The sequence below is a fragment of the Colius striatus genome, chromosome 8, assembly GCF_028858725.1.
Source record: "Colius striatus isolate bColStr4 chromosome 8, bColStr4.1.hap1, whole genome shotgun sequence".
Lineage (NCBI taxonomy): Eukaryota > Metazoa > Chordata > Aves > Coliiformes > Coliidae > Colius > Colius striatus.
In genome coordinates this window covers 11621866-11640403 of record NC_084766.1, presented here as the reverse complement: position 1 = coordinate 11640403, position 18538 = coordinate 11621866, and positions in this window count along the sequence as shown.

Below are 18538 nucleotides of genomic sequence, written 5' to 3'. Positions count from 1 at the left end.
TTTGCCAAGTGCTAGGGAGGCATTATCCAGTTTATTTGTATCCATCTTTCAAGATCTCTTTAAACGCTTTGTAATAAGATTTCCAGGATAGAAGTTATTTTAATGAAACCAGCATGTACCAACCTGCTTGGTGCTGCAAGGAAGGTGGGCTATTCAGAATATTCATCTTTTTTTCAGCTAGTGAATCTGTGTCTGCCATATTGGGTCCCGTAGTTACTGATTTATCTGACTTCTTCCTATTTTGAAGGTTTCTCAAGCTTAAAAAGTGTATTTCCAAAGTGAAGTAAATGTTGTTTGGCTGATAATTCCACTTTATGGAAGGTTTCTAGAAAAGGGAGTTTTATAAAACCAGTTTGTTTTTCAAGAGTTACCTTAGTTGTTTATCTTCTGATTTTTCTTTCCCCCTCATCCTAGACAAGGAAAATAGGTGAGTCAGTTTTGGTTTTACTTGCAGCCACATTCCTCTTCAGGCTGGCTCATGACGTGACACGTTTGTGGGGGCCTTTTTCATGTGGAGTAGAACCTTATTCACTACGATTTCTTTAGTGCATTTAGCAGCCTCTGATTTCCCGTGTGTGTTTACTGGTTTTCTTTGAAAAGGAGTGTCAGAGATTTTTGCCTCTGCCCTTCATGTGCACCCTCCCCACCCAGGTCTTCATTGTGTGATCTAGCTGGTTTACAGGAGATGTGAATCTGCATACAGTTTCTGTTGGGCAAGTTTTACTGAATTATATATATGAGTGTGTGTATATATATATATATATATATATGTAAAAGATAGATGCACACAACTGCACATCCGTTACCACTGTATACAGATGGGATGGTGAGCTTGGCTCTGGCAAGTAGCACAGTTCCCCAGCTCTGCTGTAAAAGCTGTGCCTGAAATAGGTACGCCTGTGCAGCTCAGTTCCTTTGTATGCTGGGAAGTGCCGTGTCTTTCCTGGTGTTTAAGTGTGAACCACAAAATCACATGATAATTTGAGTTGCTGAAATTTATCTGCATTTAGTTTTTACCATCTCCTCTCTTTGTTTATTGATGGAAAGTAACAAGTGAGTAGTAAGATCTGAGGAAAGACCTTAGAAACTTGAAAGAAGTATTTTAGTGACTTTTACAGCAGTGATGCCTTAGACTGGGATTCATATTAGCTTTGCATGCAGATATATTCAGGATACATCAAACATACAACAAAGTGTATTGCCACAGGCACTCATACCCACCCAGGAGGAAAAAGACTTTCTGTGGTGCTTTTCTAGCATACTGATTGAGCAGCACTCTCCTTGCAAAGGGAAGGAATGAGAACATGAATGTATGATGTATGAATTGGGTTTGTGTGACTGTTTGGTGATGGTTAGTCGTGGCCTTCTCTTTTGGGAGGACTTCAAGCTGATCGCTGAAAGTCAATTTACCATCTTTTGAAATAAAAAGAAAGTAAAATCTCTGTTTTCAAATGAGCTTTTACAGCAACAAGAGAGGCAGCGTGCTGTGAGAGTGCTCTTGGTCCTGCGGCAGCTTGTCCTGCCCAGTTTGCACTGGCTTCCAGCCTTTCTGCACTCTCCAAAGTCATTAGCATTCCCATAGGTAACCTCTGGATGGAGCTCTCTCTAGAAAGTTGTTTAGCTTTCTCTACTGCTACTGTTGATGCTCTTCTGGGTAAAAAATGAGAACAAAGTTTTCTGGGCTGATTTGCACCATTTAGCCCGTACCTGGTGAGAGCTGTCTGGTGTGAGGTGGCTGTGGGCATATCTTCCAAAAGACAAGAGAAGAAGGAGGTAGAAAGGAATGTCAGCAGTGGGTCTGGCCTGCACTTCAGCCACCTTGGTTTTTCCTCAAAAACAAATGCCTCTGAAACGAGGAAAAGCTGGAGAGACTTGCCTTCCAACTGAATTACTCTTTACTGTGCTTATTTTGAAGGGGAAGAGGAACATACCAAATTTCCAAAGCCTTTCCTCGGGAGATGAAAATCTAAGCTCTGAGTTGTACTGTGCATGATAATGAGCTAGAGCCTTTTAGCAAAGCTGTCTTGCTCCTGCTCCTCACACTGGTGGCCTTTTGAAATCTTCCACAGTGTAGTAGCACATCTGGCAACAGCACTGAGACCTTGAGGTCTGGTGCTCTGGAACAAGTAACAGCATATGAACAGGGTCAAGACATCACTGGTGTCAGCCAAGGACAAATCTAGCATGGCTCTCCAACTGGGACAGGATGTTTTATATGGCTGCAACAAAGTGGCCTGGCGTAAGCCAGCTCTGTGCAGCGCCTAAGTTCCCATTCTGACATTAATTGTGGGATTACCTACCAGATTTATGCACCACAAGAGGACAGAATAGAGCAGAGAGGTGTATGGCAATTGCTGTTCCTAGAGCTCTTCTGAAATGAGATAAAAATCTGCAGCAGAAAGAGGGTCATTTGTTTTTGGAAGCTACCCCACTTAAAAAAAAAAGAGACTGATAGACAACAAAAACCATGTCAGAATATCTGTAAAGGAATATTTCTCCCTACAGCAAAGCCTTTTCCTCATTGGGACTTATTAAAATGTAGACATTTTCTCCATAGGAAAAAAAAAGTGCAAAGCACATAATCAAAGGAGAATTTCAAGCTATTTCATTCTGATAGAGCTCTTTCTGCAATGGACACTGGATGGTGAGGAACATTGCTTTTAAAAGTTCATAACACATGCTTTCCATGTTTGAGGAATTACACATGAAATAAATCACACTGATTTCCCAACCAAAAAAAAAGTGCTGGAAAAGGCCATAAGAGGACTGAGAATTGGCAGCTATAACTAATTACCCTAATCCCACACACTAGAGTTTTAAAAGTTTTTAATTTACATAATCAGAGACATAAAAAGAACAATGTTAAGATGTGGTGGCAAATTCAGTCCTCTGCCATACCCAAGCATGTGGGAGAGCAGTCCCAAACCCTGTGGGAAGCAGTGGGGCTGTGCTTCCCCTCCTCTTGTTCTTCTGCATCCCTGACATCTGTGCCAGAAGCAGAGGGCACTCTGCTTTTTGCAGCAGTATCTTTTGCCAAGGAGGTGAGAGTCAGTTGCCTTTAAAGTAAAGGTATTCCCTTCTTCTGGAGTTTGTGCTTGGCCTTGAATAGATGTATCAGCATAAGGAAAGCACAGCAAGTGGCTAAGTTCAGGGATGGATCATTTTTCACGCCTATTAAAGATCCCTTTTGTGATGGAAAACAGTATCAGAGTGTATTTATCTGCTTGGAAATACCAAGCAAGCAATTCACCTACTTGGTAGGTGGGTGGGACATTATGCTGATGCATTTGTATCAAAGATGTGCTCTTCTTATAAGGAACATGCTGAGGAAGCGAGAATTCCATTTCTGCAGAAGGAAGTATGGCAGACCTGTGTTTCACCTCTTTTATGAACAAAAGATCCACTGAAGACCACATAATAGCAGTTTATCTCAGAGTTGTCATGAATCTGCCTTTAAATTGCAGCCTAACTCAACAAAACCTAAAAGCAAAGCAGCACAAGCCAACAAACAGGCAAAGCCTCCATCTGGTCCTACTAAGACAGACACCAAATACCACATGGGAACACAGAAGACAGTTCAGACCCGTGTCTTTAATGCCATCTGAAAGTACATTGATTTTATTGGATGTTCAGGGACAATTTGTTTCTATTCCTTCATGTTCTCTCCCCTTTTTAATCCTTTTTTCTGATATTCATACAGGCAGTTTGTGTTTTAGTTTGCATTACATGTAAAGGTCTGGGGTATCAGTTATTGAAAATGACTGGTAGGCTGGAGGTTCCTGCAACTGGGCAGGACACTGTATGGGGGGAATTAACAGGGCTTTCAAAGTATCTGGAGAGAGGCTCACTTAAACCAACAGGCTTGCTGTATAAAGAGAAGGAGGACATGACCTACAATAAGGGGATGGACTTGGAAGGAAAGCACAGAGCACTTACTATCTTCTAAGTGCTAGTGAGATGAAAGATCCTGGTTCTCTGCAGGGTTTTAGCTTTGCTGGCAATGTCCAGTATTCATGTGGCAGTCAAACAATAGCTCAAGCTGGGTAAGAAAAGTTACATGACTGCACAGCCTTTCTGAAGCCCTTTGTTTCTTCTACAACGAGTTGGCACCCGTCAAGGACAGAAATTTGTTAAGAGAGGGTGAAATTCACCTGAGCACATGGGGCCAGCATGAAGGCCTCATTTATCCCTTGTTGCAGCCCTGCTCTTCTCTAAATGCTACTGTGGGAGTGTTAGGCATTAGCTTGATGCAGAGACGGGCCTTTATTTACATCTGGCATTTTGTGCCAAATGGCCTATGTTAAAACAGTGTCTTGCATAGTTCAAAAAGGGACATGAGTTCATTGTCCTTCAAAGGACAATTTTATTTTTATTATTATAATGAATTCTACGCTTTGCAATTGCTACATCTGCAGGCTCAGAGCAAGATGATGGATTATCTTTAATGTTAACCACTTTGAAGGCTCTGACTCTGAGCACGTGAGCAGGTTCAGCTACTTGATTGTACACACAAAGCAGTTTCTTTGCAAAAGAAGGCTCTGAAATCAATGATATTTACAGGGGCTAAAAACTGCAGTGAACTAGAGGTATATTTGTAGGTAGCAAACAAGTAGGCAACAGCACGCTCTAGCTTATTTTAACAGATAAGTATCCATGGAAAAATTAAATAGGTAAAAAGCAGGAAAAAGTCCTTGGGAAATATTGTGCTCCTGCCACTGCTGCATCTGCAGTGAAAACATAGGAATGCTTATTACTTGAAAGATAAGTAACAGGTAATGTGGAAAGATTCCTGAAAACAGATGTTTTCACATACACATCTCTCTTTCAGGCAATAGTTCTCAAAGGCTGCATGACTAGACACTTCTAGCTCTGTATGAGGCTGTAAACTGGAAGAACATGTCTTCACCAAAGGAAAATAAAGTATTGTGGCATGGTGCTTTTTATCTGTTCCTCAGATTTCTTGCCCCCAGATGGCTGTTAACTTCATATAATTGGCAGCCAAGGATCCTCCCACAGGGAGCAGGAACAGAGCCCAAACCGATCCCATCCAACTTGCTTCTATCTCCAGATTGACTAATTCCTATGTTAAACTCAGGTGAGCCTCCCTGGCACGTGACATTTAGCATGCACTTTCTCTCTCCAAGGCTTACATGAAAGCTGCTGTGCTGCCCAGGATTCCAGTTAGGGCATGTTGTCAGCTTCCCTTTCTCTGTTGAAACATTTTATCCTAAACTTAGGCTCTTCAGTTAGATAGTAAATTTAGTTTAGAAATACCCAGAGGTGAAACCAGTAGCAACAAGAGAATGATTCATCCCTTACAAAACTCTGAGCCCTCAGAGACGTAGCCTGGAGAAGCCTGTTTGCTATGAATGACTTTCTAGCCAACTATTCTGACTACTGCCAGTAAAATTCAGTTGGTGGCATGTAAACTGATATGGTGCCAATTATGTGTGAAAGTTATTATCCCTAAAGTGGTCAAAGATGTAGTTGTTCTCCACCAAGTTAGCAATGGTGCCACGTAGTAAGATAATTTAGAAGGAGTGCCTATAAATTTATGTGACGAGTGGTGATGAAGAAAACCTGTTGAGATTAGTAACGTGTGTACTGACTGCACGAAATCTGCCAACAAAGTTCTGGGTGCTTCAGTGCCTGTCAGTGCCAATTGCCTGTTTAAATCAATTCAGCAAGAGCGTGTGCTTGTCTGTGTAGCAGGCACATGTAACAACACACATATGTGCGTGAAAGAACATATCCCTCACTAAAAGCGTGGTGAGAGGCACAGCTGAGGGGCAAGCTGAGGAGCAACAACCCACTCACACCTTTCAAAGCTCCCTCCTGGGCTGGCCTTTGAAAGATGGAAGTTGATACAGGTGTGGATGAGACTGTATGGCAGACTTGAGGTGTTTTTTAAAAATTAAGGCTGTAGTGTGAGCATCCACACCAAGAAATAAATGAAGTTAAAATGATCTTCATGTTAAGTAGTGGCTTGCTTTTGCTTGCATTTCCCTCACAAAATCTAATGCCTATATATGTGAGCAGCTGACTCAGTGTTGCAGAGATTGTTGATAGACAGGGTCAGGGAAGACATTCTCAAATAGGCAAAGAATAAGAGAAAACAGAAATTTTAACTTGTTGGTTAAAATTGCTTATTGCAGCCTTAGTGCACAAATATTGCTTGCACAAATGTGTTTGGGAATTCTCTTAAAAAGGTGATCCTGTGTGTCCCAGATCCCACTTGGATCACTCCCCCTCTGGGTCTGCATTAGGTGCTTAGAGAACCTGTTTGGAAAAATTTACTTGCTGTTTGTTGGGCTTTTCTTAAAACAGCCTGTTGACATTTTGACAACACTGTACAAACACCCGGTTAGAATCAAGTGCTGGAAATAGCTTCCTGGAACTCAAATTGGTTTTTAAAATAAGCAAGTAAATATGTGCATGTGTGTAAGTCATGCATGCATCCAGGCAGAACCAGTTATTTTTACTCTTCCAGATGAAATAGTCTGTAAAAACATGAGGTGCTATTTATCGTTACCATTATTTATAATTTAAAATGCTAACAGTGACATGAAGTGTTGTCTCAGCTCATTTAACAGGCTGTGAAATGGTTAGGAAGATGATAGAAATCTCTGACAAACCAACCTCAGGTAAAATGTAGTGATTCATATTTTCTACTCAACCCCTGCGTTTTTATAATGATGAGTAAATATGGGTCATCTGATTAGGCAAAAATTAGTATCATTAGCAAGAGATATTTCCATCTCATGATGAGGAGAACTTAGGTATAGCCCAAAGCCATCCCCTCCACATGGTCTGACTTCTTACTTACTGGGGTAAAAGGAAAAAATAGCAGCACTATCTTCCTACTATGAAACTTCCTACTTTGAAACTATGGTGAGCTTGAAAAAGGTATTTTGGACATTGCCTTGGTTGTGGGGTGTTCACAGGGCAAGTTTCTCCCCTTAGATCTTTCTACCTTAGGGAAAAGATACTTTAGTCCCTCTTATATGTGAATAGGCAATTTTGGTCCAACACTGGAGAGATTCAGCAAAAGATCATCACCTGCAAAAAGATATAGTTTCTGACACTGGGCTTATTTCCAGGAACAGCCTTATGTCCCTGAGTAGGGTCCCAGAATTGACTGTAACTTGGCCAATGCTTTTTCATAGAATCACAGGATCACAGAATGGTAGGGGTTGGAAGGGACCTTTAGAGATCATCTAGTCCAACGCCCCTGCAGAAGCAGGTTCACCTAGATCAGGTCACACAAGAACATGTCCAGACAGGTCTTGAAGACCTCCAAGGAAGGAGACTCCACACCCTCCCTGGGCAGCCTGTGCCAGGGCTCCCTCACCTGAACAGTGAAATAGTTTTTTTCTTATGTTTAAGTGGAAATTTTTGTGTTCCAGCTTCATCCCATCACCCCTTGTCCTGTTGCTAGATACCATCGAAAAAAGGGATGTCCCAACCTCCTGACACCAAACATCTAGATATTTTTAAATATTAATAAGATCTCCCCTTGTTGCATTGTGGCTTGTTTGAGGTTTCATGGAGGGAAGTTATTTCACAGTGCTGTTGCACTCTGAGGGGGAGAGGGAAGAGCACTGCCTTGCTTCTTGTCACTGCTGTCAGGAGAAAACCAGAGCTGAGTTTGGATTTAGGGGGAAGTTTGGTGGAGACTCACAGACTAGGGATGCCTAGAATAGAAAATTAACTGGCAATTCTGAAAATCTGAATCCTTTTGTGCCTACAGATGTATTTCTTTAATCTGAGCACTTTGAGTGGATGAACTGCTCAATAGTTTTTTGATATCTATTTCTGTGAGAAATAGGACATAATTGCAAGCTAGATGTTCCTTAAGGCCCAGAGTCTTAAAACAGACGATAGACATTTCCAACCACAAATGGTTATTACATTGCTTTTAAAAAAGTATATTGATAGTAATGGGAAATTCTTTGGGTTTTTACTGTGTTATTTTCATGAAATAACATTTGCCTTAATCCTTGTTCTTTCTTGGCCTGATCCTCATGAAAAATGCCTGTTTCTGCAGCTGGTATCCAACTCAGGACTTAAAATAATGCAGAAAAAACCAAAACTTTGTGACCAAGCAGGAAGAACTACAGAGCTATAGACAGTTACAGCCCTGAGTGTAACTGGCAAAACCACTGAGTCAAACCAACTGCTTACTGATGAGAAACATTTCTTAGGGCAAAATGAGTTTGCAGTAAACTATAGCTTCCTACCCCTGCCTCTCTGAATATTCTCCCCAAGACAGGATCAAACCAATCCTGAAGGTGTGTGAAATGCAAAGAAGTCCTACCAGACATGAGCTATTACCTCAGTTGTTTGGGACAACAGCTGTCATCTCAAAACATGCCGTAGTAAGGGACAGTTACTATTTACTTCCATATCAATGCTGCAGCGCAGGGGAACATGAATGCCCATGGCTGTCCAGAAGACAGTTTATGTTCCCTGGCCTCAAGACCATGTTGCTGTGCTATTTTTCTCTCTCCAGATGCCTGCACTCCAGTACTTGGAAAAAATCAGACCAGACTACAGATTTACTGCAGGCAGAGACCATTTGCCATGTACTGTATTCTGCAGAGCTAATCTACATCCCATGGAAAATTAAAGAAAACACATCTGCAAATACTAAGCCAGCATCCACCTCCAGACCACAAACCTGATGCTGACCCCACAAGCAAACTGGAGAACCCCTCCCTTTTCCTGGGCGATTGCTATCAGAAGCAGGCTTTCATCTGCTCTCTCAGCAATAGATAGTAGTCCTCCTGCTGTCAAAAGGAAGGTGATTTTCTGTCATTATTTTCCCATAGAGCAGTTTATCTTTAGATTTGTGATATTCTTAGTGCACTTATTGCCTGTTCCAAATTCAAAATGGCAATCCATTTAAATGATCCAGTGACTTTTCACTTGCCTGTGCAAGACCAATTTGGAAAAGATCTTTACAGACCTGACTCTAAAACTGGAATATATAGTGCCCAATTAGATTCTGCCATGACACAAAATGGTGGCTTCACCAGCAGGCTGCACAGCAACAATCTGGATGCAAATTTCATGGATATTTTATACACCAAATACCACTTGCAGTAAATGCACAAGAAGTCAAAGCAGGACTGTATACCCAACAGACAAATCCTGGTATAAAGGTATGATACAGAAAGTGACAGTGTAGAACCTCTATGAAAACCTTTTGTTACTGAACATCCCTTTAATATTGAGCTGCTGAAAGGACCTCTTTGGGTTTACATAGCACCATCGCTTTTGTATAACCGTGTTTTTTCTCCGTGTGTAAATCTCCCCTTGTCAGCAATGCATCCAAGTAGCCGATTTCAACCAACTTTTGATATCAAAAGGAATTAAAGACAATTTTGTTCCTGCAACTGCTGTGGAGATAGGAAGTCATATAGAAAAGAGAGATCATATAAATTATATAAATCATATAAACTTACAGAAAGGCTGCAAAAGTCATGTTTTGTTTGGACACTGTCTGTCCACATTAGCTGTCTTCTCAGCTAAAGGAAAGTTTCTAATGAAGCGATCAATCACCTGTGAGGATCCTTGTCTAACAGGATACCGTTGATGAGGTTCATTCTGTATTTATGTGAATTCATAGAATCATAGAATGGTAGGGGTTGGAAGGGACCTTTAGAGATCACCTACTCCAACCCTCCTGCAGAAGCAGGTCTACCTAGATCAGGTCGCATAGGAATGCATCCAGGCGGGTCTTGAAGACCTCCAAGGAAGGAGACTCCACAACCCCTCTGGGCAGCCTGTGCCAGGGCTCCCTCACCTCAACAGTGAAATAGTTCTTTCTTATATTTAAGTGGAACTTTTTGTGTTCCAGCTTCATCCCATCACCCCTTGTCCTGTTGCTAGCTACAATAGAAAAAATGAATGTCCCAACACCCACCCTTTAGATATTTGTAAATGTTAATAAGATCTCCCCTCAGTCTCCTCTAGACTAAACAGCACCAATTATGTTCAAAACCAATGCCTCTGGTCTCCCAGGCAGAAACAGAAGAATATATGTGGCTGGTCTACCTCAGTTAACCACGCTTGATAATTTGCCTTGTGCATGAACAACTTGAAGGCACAGAGGATCATTGAACTGCAGTTTAAAGTCATAATTTTATTTGATTTTGTTTAATTTGATTTTGAAGTTTTTAAGGTTTGATCTTGGAAGTTGTTTCCAAATTCCCATGGGGATGGGATGGATTTTTTGTAACTTACTGTTTCTGTAATGAGGTGTATTTTGGGTGCCTTTTTCTCATATATGGTGACTTAAAGAAGCTACAGTAATGGAACCTGGAAGCATTTCAAGATGGGATTGACATCAGGAGTGCTGGGAAGAGCCAGTTTCTGGACTTTTATCTGGAAAAACAAAGCCCAATTCCTTTCACTTTTTCAGCCTTTTACAGGTTCTTTTAGAAATCCTACAGGAATATACAATGATCAACAAGACAGTTCATTTTGAAGCACCTATTATCAATGTTTTGTTGATGGCATCACCCAGAGGCATGGCCCCAGCACCATCTGAAGCACTAGAGCAGTTACAGGAGGACTGCAAAATACTCAAAAACCTTGAGCAGAAGATGAGCAAGCTCTCAGGGTAAAATTAATATGAGAACACCTGAAGAATAAGAGTTTAAGCTATTCTAGCCTCTGTATCTAATTATCAGAGAAAGATAAGGATGATGGATCCTAGCTAATTTAGGCACCTGCACGTATTACAATGACATCTTCAATGACTGACTCCACGACTACCTCAGGGAACTTACCTACTACCTTACCTACGTCACACTGCTTCAGATAAAGTGGAACATACAAACTTTTCTCTTGGCATTGCTTTCACCTTGATAGGGCTGGGCTTTAGCTCACTGTTGCTGGTTTTCATCTCATCCAATAAAACTGAAGTGGAATGGCATCACAGTAAGGTAGCTACCCATGTTTAATTTGTTTTGTAGGACTATGTGTTGACCCTCTCCCCAGTGGAAAGACTTTATGTGACCTCAGCAGGCTGAAATGAAGAAATTAGTTACCAAGGCTAATAATTTTGCCTTTTAACTTATCCCTGGCTTCAGTAAGTGTTCAGGTAAACACCCTAAATTCTAAAGTCTCTGCCTATTTAACCAATCTATAATGGTCATTTATCATGGTAATCAAAGTCAGTGTCAGTCAATGGCAACAGTTTGATTTTCTGTTTAAAATTAAAGAAGCAGAAGTCAGTTCTAAAAAGCCTTGCAAATTCTTTCCTATGCGTCCAGTACAAATCTTATATTTCCATTTAGGATAAATTTGAATAGGAATTGAATAGATTTCTACTGGCACACTGTGATGATATTCAAGGAGTAGGTGTAGCAAGCTGTGGGAACTAAGAAATTAAGAAAAATATTGCAGTGCTGTCAAGAGTAGGTGTAGACATTTTGTACCTGCTAAACCAAAATGATGGGCCTAACATTTAAAATAATATGCTGATGTAACACTCAAGCAGAACAGTGATTTAGATAGACAATGATCTTTGCTATCCAGTTTCTCCTAATACTAGGAGCAAGCCAAATGCTTTGCAATGCAGATAGGGTGGCAAATAAAAGGATGGTGTGAAGGTGTGATTCATGCGAAAATTTTGCACTTAAGAATCACCAGAAGGCAGGAGATAGATCCCCTGTTTAATTCACCTACCACCTTCTGGCTTCTCTGCACTAGTGCAGCAGTGACTGCACCTGATTTTCCTTGGTTTATAGATTGTGCCTTGGGTTTCTTTGCCCTTCAGTGGAGGCTTGTCTGGAGAAGAAAACACGGTTACAATGCTTCCTTTTTTATTGTTGCTGTCTGCTGGGATTACTCAAATTGGGGAGCAGAATAGTTGCTAGCTGAATCCCAAACCTCTGAATAGTACACATGGCATAAAGTCTTCTCCATTCCAAATTAGTCTGTGCACTGCAGCAGCAGGACAGTGTTAGCTGGAGGTGGGCTTGGAGTGAGGACAAAACATCTGTCCTTGTACAACACCTGCAGAAATGCTGTTTAACGCCTCTGGCTCATGTTCCCTTAAGAGAAAGTACTAGACATTCAGTGAAATGTTTCTTAATTAATTATCTGACAGATCAACTGAATTATGAAGCTTGATTTTATAAAGAAATAACCAAATGTCTCTAGGAAGTGAATGCAAAAGAGAACCAAAGCAGAAGCAGGTGCAAGAATGTGAAAAGCCAGACTTTGCCATAACGTTTTTCTGAACTAGTGGAAAACTGGACATTTGAACCAGCTCAAGAGCAGATACGCACTGAGCTTGAGAAGATACTAAGCATGTTAATTAGCACTGAGTCCTACACATTTAACTCCCACTTTCTTAAGGGTTCCAATGCAAGTCAATGTCAGTAGGAACACGTAGGGCTGCAGGCACAGGCTCCTTTACACTATTAGTAGTCACATTTTGGGACTTATTAAGACAAGGATTTGCTGAACAGACTGTACTGCAAAACCACGCTAATTACCATCTAAAATTCTTGGAAAGCTGCCATGGATTCCTGGGAGCTGTCTACACCACCAACAAAACTGGCTTTAGAGATGCTTGATTGCCTGAAATAGTTGGGGGCATAACTTGTCCTTTTGCAGGGGTTTTTATCTCATCCACATAGCCACTCTGGCTTTTGACAAGACCCTTTTGGTGCACACCTGAGACAGCTGTTCTTGGCAGCCTTGCGGGGAATGCTTCTGGAAAACTTGAACCAGTGGGTTTATTCTAGAGTCTAACCTGGAGGGCTGACCTGCTTGGGATGATGCTGAGGGGAAAGTGTTTTGGTGTGTCTTTTTTACACATCGTGTTAGTTTTCTGTGGTAGCACACTGTCTCATGAGTTGGTGGGTGAATTTTGGTAAGGTGGAATTACAGCAATTCTTTCTTGATTTGTTTATCAGTATTGTAAGGCTAAAATTCCCACAGTTTACATAAAACTCATCAAAGGGTTTTAGCCATTGGTATTTGTTGAGATTGGAGCTCCTCCTCACTTACTTTGGTCAAGCATTTGATTCAATGATAATGCAGTTCAGTTAACTTGAGAATTTCAGTTGTTTGGTTTCAACTGCAGGAATGGTCTCTCCATGACATGTTCCTGTCTCTAGTTTTCCTCTCTAGCCCAGGAAGTTACAGATTTTTGAGGCTCAAAGCCTCATCATTTGGCATGTCACGTTCTCCCCTCTTCTGATGGGTCTCTCTTCATGTGTTTGAAACCCTGAACTCTACAGCAGAGACTTTCCTTTTGCTCTCCCTCAAACTCACTTTTAGATATCTTTGCTATCCATACACAGCTTGTAAGGATCATACCTTGATGAAGCAAAAGCATTTTGGTTCCCTGATGGGGTTTCTCCACTGGACACAGTGCAGAAAAGATTAATTTTGAGAAAGTTGCAGTAGCTAAAGAACAGAGGGGAGTATGTCAAAATGGAACAAATGTATTACCTATAAATATATAACCTAGGGTAGGGCTTTCCAGTTGTGGCATGTGCCCTGACAATGGTACACAGAGGACTTCAGGACAACACCTCAGCCTCAGGAATGTGGAGACAGGAACTGCTGAACAGCTGCCACTGATGTCTCTGCCTTGAGGGCAAGACTTGAAGGCTTCAGAGGGAAGCAGAGTTCCCTGTCCTCTGCCTTTCCACGAAGGAATACATACCTTCGGACCAGAAGTTTTCCTTGAAGGCTTGCCCCCTGCATTTGTGCCCTGATTGTAAATGTCAAGGGGCAAGCAGAGCCACCAATACCTAGGAGAAATCCTGGTGAAGCAACCAGGCTTTTCAAATTTTCCCTTCTAACTGCATTTTCTTGTATTTTAAAGAAGCATATGTTAACCAGGAGACTTCTGTCTTCTGTAGAAAGCTGTTGGCAACACTGTACATCTCACTCATTCCAGCACATTTTACTTCTCGCAAATGTGCAAAGCAATGAGGATCCGTGCGTGTGACCATCACCCACTGAGGAGGAATTCAGAGAGAAGCCAAGAAAGCAAGGACAAGGGATGGATGGGAGACACTGTTTTGGCTTATTTGTTGCATCTGCTGAAGGCAACCTGAGCTGCAAAACTGGCAGCAGAAGAGAGATGGTTCCCATTCCTTTCCAGTCAATCCAATGTATAATTAATGCACTTTTAATATATAATAAGAAACTTTTTACGACACATGCAACTTAGCACAGTGATGGGAGGTACCATCGTATTAAAGCTGCATAATTAAATGAACTGCAGAAATCCAAGAACGTGGTTAAAAATTCATGGCTTGCTTCGGGGGTGGTGGCTGCGTACCAAGCAGCCGTTGGGGAAACGGCTGCAGGCCTCTCCTCCCTGCTCCTTTAAACAGCATTCATCAGAAAGAAGTGTCATCACCCTGCTTCAGAAAAGTAAACTACCCAGGACCAACCAAACGCAGAGCCAAGAGGTGTTGCCTTGGACTGTGCTGTTCAGCACTCGCTATTCCAGCTACATAACGTGGAGTTAATATCACGATCAATCACAGCCGACGGTTAGCAACGCATTTCTGCGAAGGTATCTGCGGAGTCACAGCGATGCTGCCGCGTCTGCCGCAGCCCACGGACGCTGCCAAGGCCCGAACAGCCGGAGAGCAGGAGGGAGGGAGGAGAGGGGCGGGCGGAGGCGGGGCTGCGGCGGCCGTTGCGAGGGGCGGGAGTTTCGAACGGCGGCGCGGGGCAGGAGGAGGATGCGGCGGCGGCACGGGCCGGGCGCGGAGCCGGTGAGCCGCGGGCCTCTTTCCGCCCGCCGGCGGGGCGGCGGCGTGGGGCGGCGGCGTGGGGCGGCGAGGGCGGGGATGGGGGCGGCCCGGCGTGGTCTGGCCCGGCGCGCCGTGGGGCCTGGCGCAGGTGCCGGCTGCGGAGGGCTCGGGCCGGCCAGCGCCTGCTCTGGCTGCGCTGCCCTGGGCTCGGCGCGTCCGTGCGGGCTGCCGTGTGTCCCCGCGGCGGCCTGCTCAGCGTGGCCGGGTGGCGGCCCGGGCTGGACGCGGTACAGCTGCCTCCAGCAGCCGGTTTGTTGCAGTCCGGACAGAGGCGATGCTGCTTCGGTGGGCTGAGCGCCGTGCTCGCCCTCTTCAGGCCCTCGGAGCGTGAAGCTGATCCTCGATAGCTCTTTGATTTCTCAGACGTTAACGTTCCTGTTAATGAGGGGTTTTGTAAAACCTTGAACCACTTAAAAACGTGAATTAGTTGAAGTCAGCCGTGCCTGGAAAGTTATTGATGTCAATTTCAACAAATACTTGTACCTGTGTCTAGCTACAAAAGCCCCTAACCTTGGCCTTCACAGTGCTTACTGCTTGGCTGCTTTACTTATTTCAAGCAAATGAAGTAGATCTGCGGGGTTTAGCTGTAAGTCACTGTGGTAACAAACCAGGAATGTACCTTGGAATAAGGTCCTGAAAAGCCTGTGTTTCAGAAATTAGTTAAAAAACCTAAAATTTCAGTCAGTCCTGCCTTCAGCAGCATCTATGTAATTTTTCTTAGCTGTTATTGAATTTGATTTGTTTTTTGTGATTTCATCACCCATGTAAAACTAGAAGTCCTTCAAAACTTCTTATATTCTAGGTGTCCTTAGGTGGGGAACACAAAGCTCTTTCTGAAAGCATTGCTCAGGCAGTGCTCCTGAGTATGGAGCTGAAAATCTCCCCAACTGTTAGTAATCTTGTCTGGGTTCTGCTGACAGTGGTGGAGGAAGGATGGAGGGACCACGAGGGAAACGGTACATTAGTAGACAGCATATGGCAAAACAGTGCTGTGTCATTCCTCCACGTCCAGATGGTATGCTTGTATTTTTAGAAGGAACAGGGAAAAAAATGCTGACCATTTTTTTTTGGTAGACACAAAGTACTTCATATGTTCTAAACCAGGCTGCTAAGTCATTCCTTCAGGTGAGATTTATATGGTGTGATTATTTAAGCTGTGGCCCAACAACAATTTAATGCTAGTCCAGAAAATTTTATGTCAGCCTGGCCAAGATATAATATGAACTAAATGCTTTGTGTAGTTCTGAAAGTCCCCAATACGGGTACACGCAGATGCACCAAAGTAGGGGAGTTTAATTCCTCACCATAGTTTCGTACCAGATGATAGACCTGGAGGAGAGCCACAGGCTGTGCTGGGTCAGCACAGAGGCCTCTTACCCTGGGAAACATTAGAGGGAAATACTATTTCTCTCTTCTGAGCTGAAATTCAGCTTTGTAACAGCTGATGTATTAGCTTAGGCTCAAAGAATAAGTAATTCTTTCTTAGGGGCAGGTGTGGACCTTGCTTAGCTTTTCATAGCTGTGTAAAATTTGAATAAAAGAAGATTGATGAAAGCTGCTTGCTTCTTTCTGTGTGGGATGAGGACTGAGGAAAAAGTGTGGGTGGCAAAGCAGGTGCTGGGGATGCGGAGGTGTTGGTGCACCACTTAATCCTGCACTGGTCATGATTGAAAGCAAAGCCATGAGGGGAAAAATTGGAGTAGTCTGTAGTGCCATACCGGGTCCCAGGCATTCGTATGTCAACTGTGTGGAATGACAGCAGAACTTCTGTGGGAAAGGTCTCTAATGTGAGCTTTGGGAGCTGTTCACCACCAAACAACCTACTGGTGCCAGAGAGCCAGTGTTGTGGTAACCTGTGGATGTTCTCGTGAAGTTTCAGATTGGGAGTTCTTACTTTTTGTAGTCTTCTCTACTTTTGGAGTACTCCTTCACGGTGGTGTTGTCATCTGTGTTCTCACCATAGGGATAAACCATCTTAAACACTGGTAAATTCAGCTGAATGTGTATTCATCCTCTTTGCCTGATTACACAAGCCTGGAGTCTGTTATTTTAGGTGGGGAGAACCCACCTCCTTTATTACCTGAGGGAAATGAGAAACCCTGTTTTTGTATAGGGGCTTAGCAGCGGTGCTGGATCTTGATGAGGGCCAGAAGAACCTTCTATGCAACAGTTCTTTAGGTCTCACTATAGCAAGAATGAGGTTGCCATCTATAACAGAAGAGGTGGGAAACAGAATGAGAGGTTTTTACTTCTGAAGGGATCTGATAGCCTGTGGGGTTTTATAATGGTGTTCTGAGGTGACTTGGCAGCAGCTGTGTTTCAGATACCCTATAGTAAAGTACTGCAACTCAAGCATGTTGCTGTGTTGGTGCTGTGCATGGATTACAGACCAGAGCTAGTTTTCCTTTAGAGTAACAAAGGAAGGTAGTTTGGAATGAGACACACTGTGAGCAGATGCAACAGCAGCTGGAACTTTATATATCTTTACATTAGGGCATCAGGTCTTGAAAAATGATAAAACTCACTCCTGCAAAGTTGAGAGGGAATGAGTGGTGACTATGTAGTGAGCCTCCACGTGCCTCCTGAGACTGCTGTGAAGGGTCACTTTCTCATGTCAAAGGTAGCTAATGACAGACTGAGTCCCAAGTAAAGAAGAAAATACTCTGCCTTACCCATTTAATGGGTTCTGAATTTCTCAGATACTTGAGTTGTGGCGCAATTAGCTTGCTCTTGTTTCTGTCCTGTTTAGAGGCTAGAGAGAGAGCAGTTGTCTGTGCTTTTCTACCAGCTGAAATACCGAACTTAGAGGTTCAAATTATGGTACTATGAGTTTCAGTCAATTGCTTGTAGATCCATCTCCAAAGCACTTGTTTTGAGTTCAAATGAACCATAAAACTAAAAACTGACACTTTTAGTTCCAGAGGTAGTTGGGACACTCTTGCTCAGTGCTGAAAAAGCTTCACTCTCATTAGCCTGCAATGTATTTGCAATGCAACTCTGAGATACAGGGATAACGCCCAGTTTTTGTGTGTCAAAAGTGTTTGATTTGGCCAGGGAATGTCCACATGATAAGGAGATGCGTATCAGTCATCAGTGGCACACCTTTGGGAGACAGCAAACTCTAATCTTTTACCTTAATTATCTCTGGCTTGGTGTAGAATATCTTCTTTGAAGTGGTAGGAGAGGAATAATGCACATTTGTAAATGTTTTCTCTGAAAATAGGTAGGAAAAAATTGACTTCCTGGAAGTTTTTATACCTTAGAAAAACCCCACTCCTTCAAAAAAACAATGATGCAGAGTTCAAGTGGCTTGACAGGCAAGTCTGTCTTCTTTCACTCTTTTGAATGAAAAAATGTGCATGGCTGTGCCAGCACTTGTGTAGTGTTGAAGCTACCACAGGTGTCTGACTTTACTTCACCATAAGTATTGGGATATTCTCCTTTTACTGCTTCTGGTGTTACCTGAATTTTATGTCAATAAAAAGTGAGAAAACCCTCAGTTTTTTAACTTTTTTTAAGGTGGCCAAAGAACCAACATGATTGAATTAATGATTTAAAATATTTCAAATATTCTCCTCAGTTTAGACTTTATTTTAGTAGGAATCACTGTAAAAAATGTGATGTTTATGTATAATCTCTGTTCAATGAGTCCTCTTGCTAACTGTATGAGGGATCTGTATGTTGTTATCCTGTGAACGGTATGTTGAGGCACAGAAAGTTTTAGTAACTTTCAGATG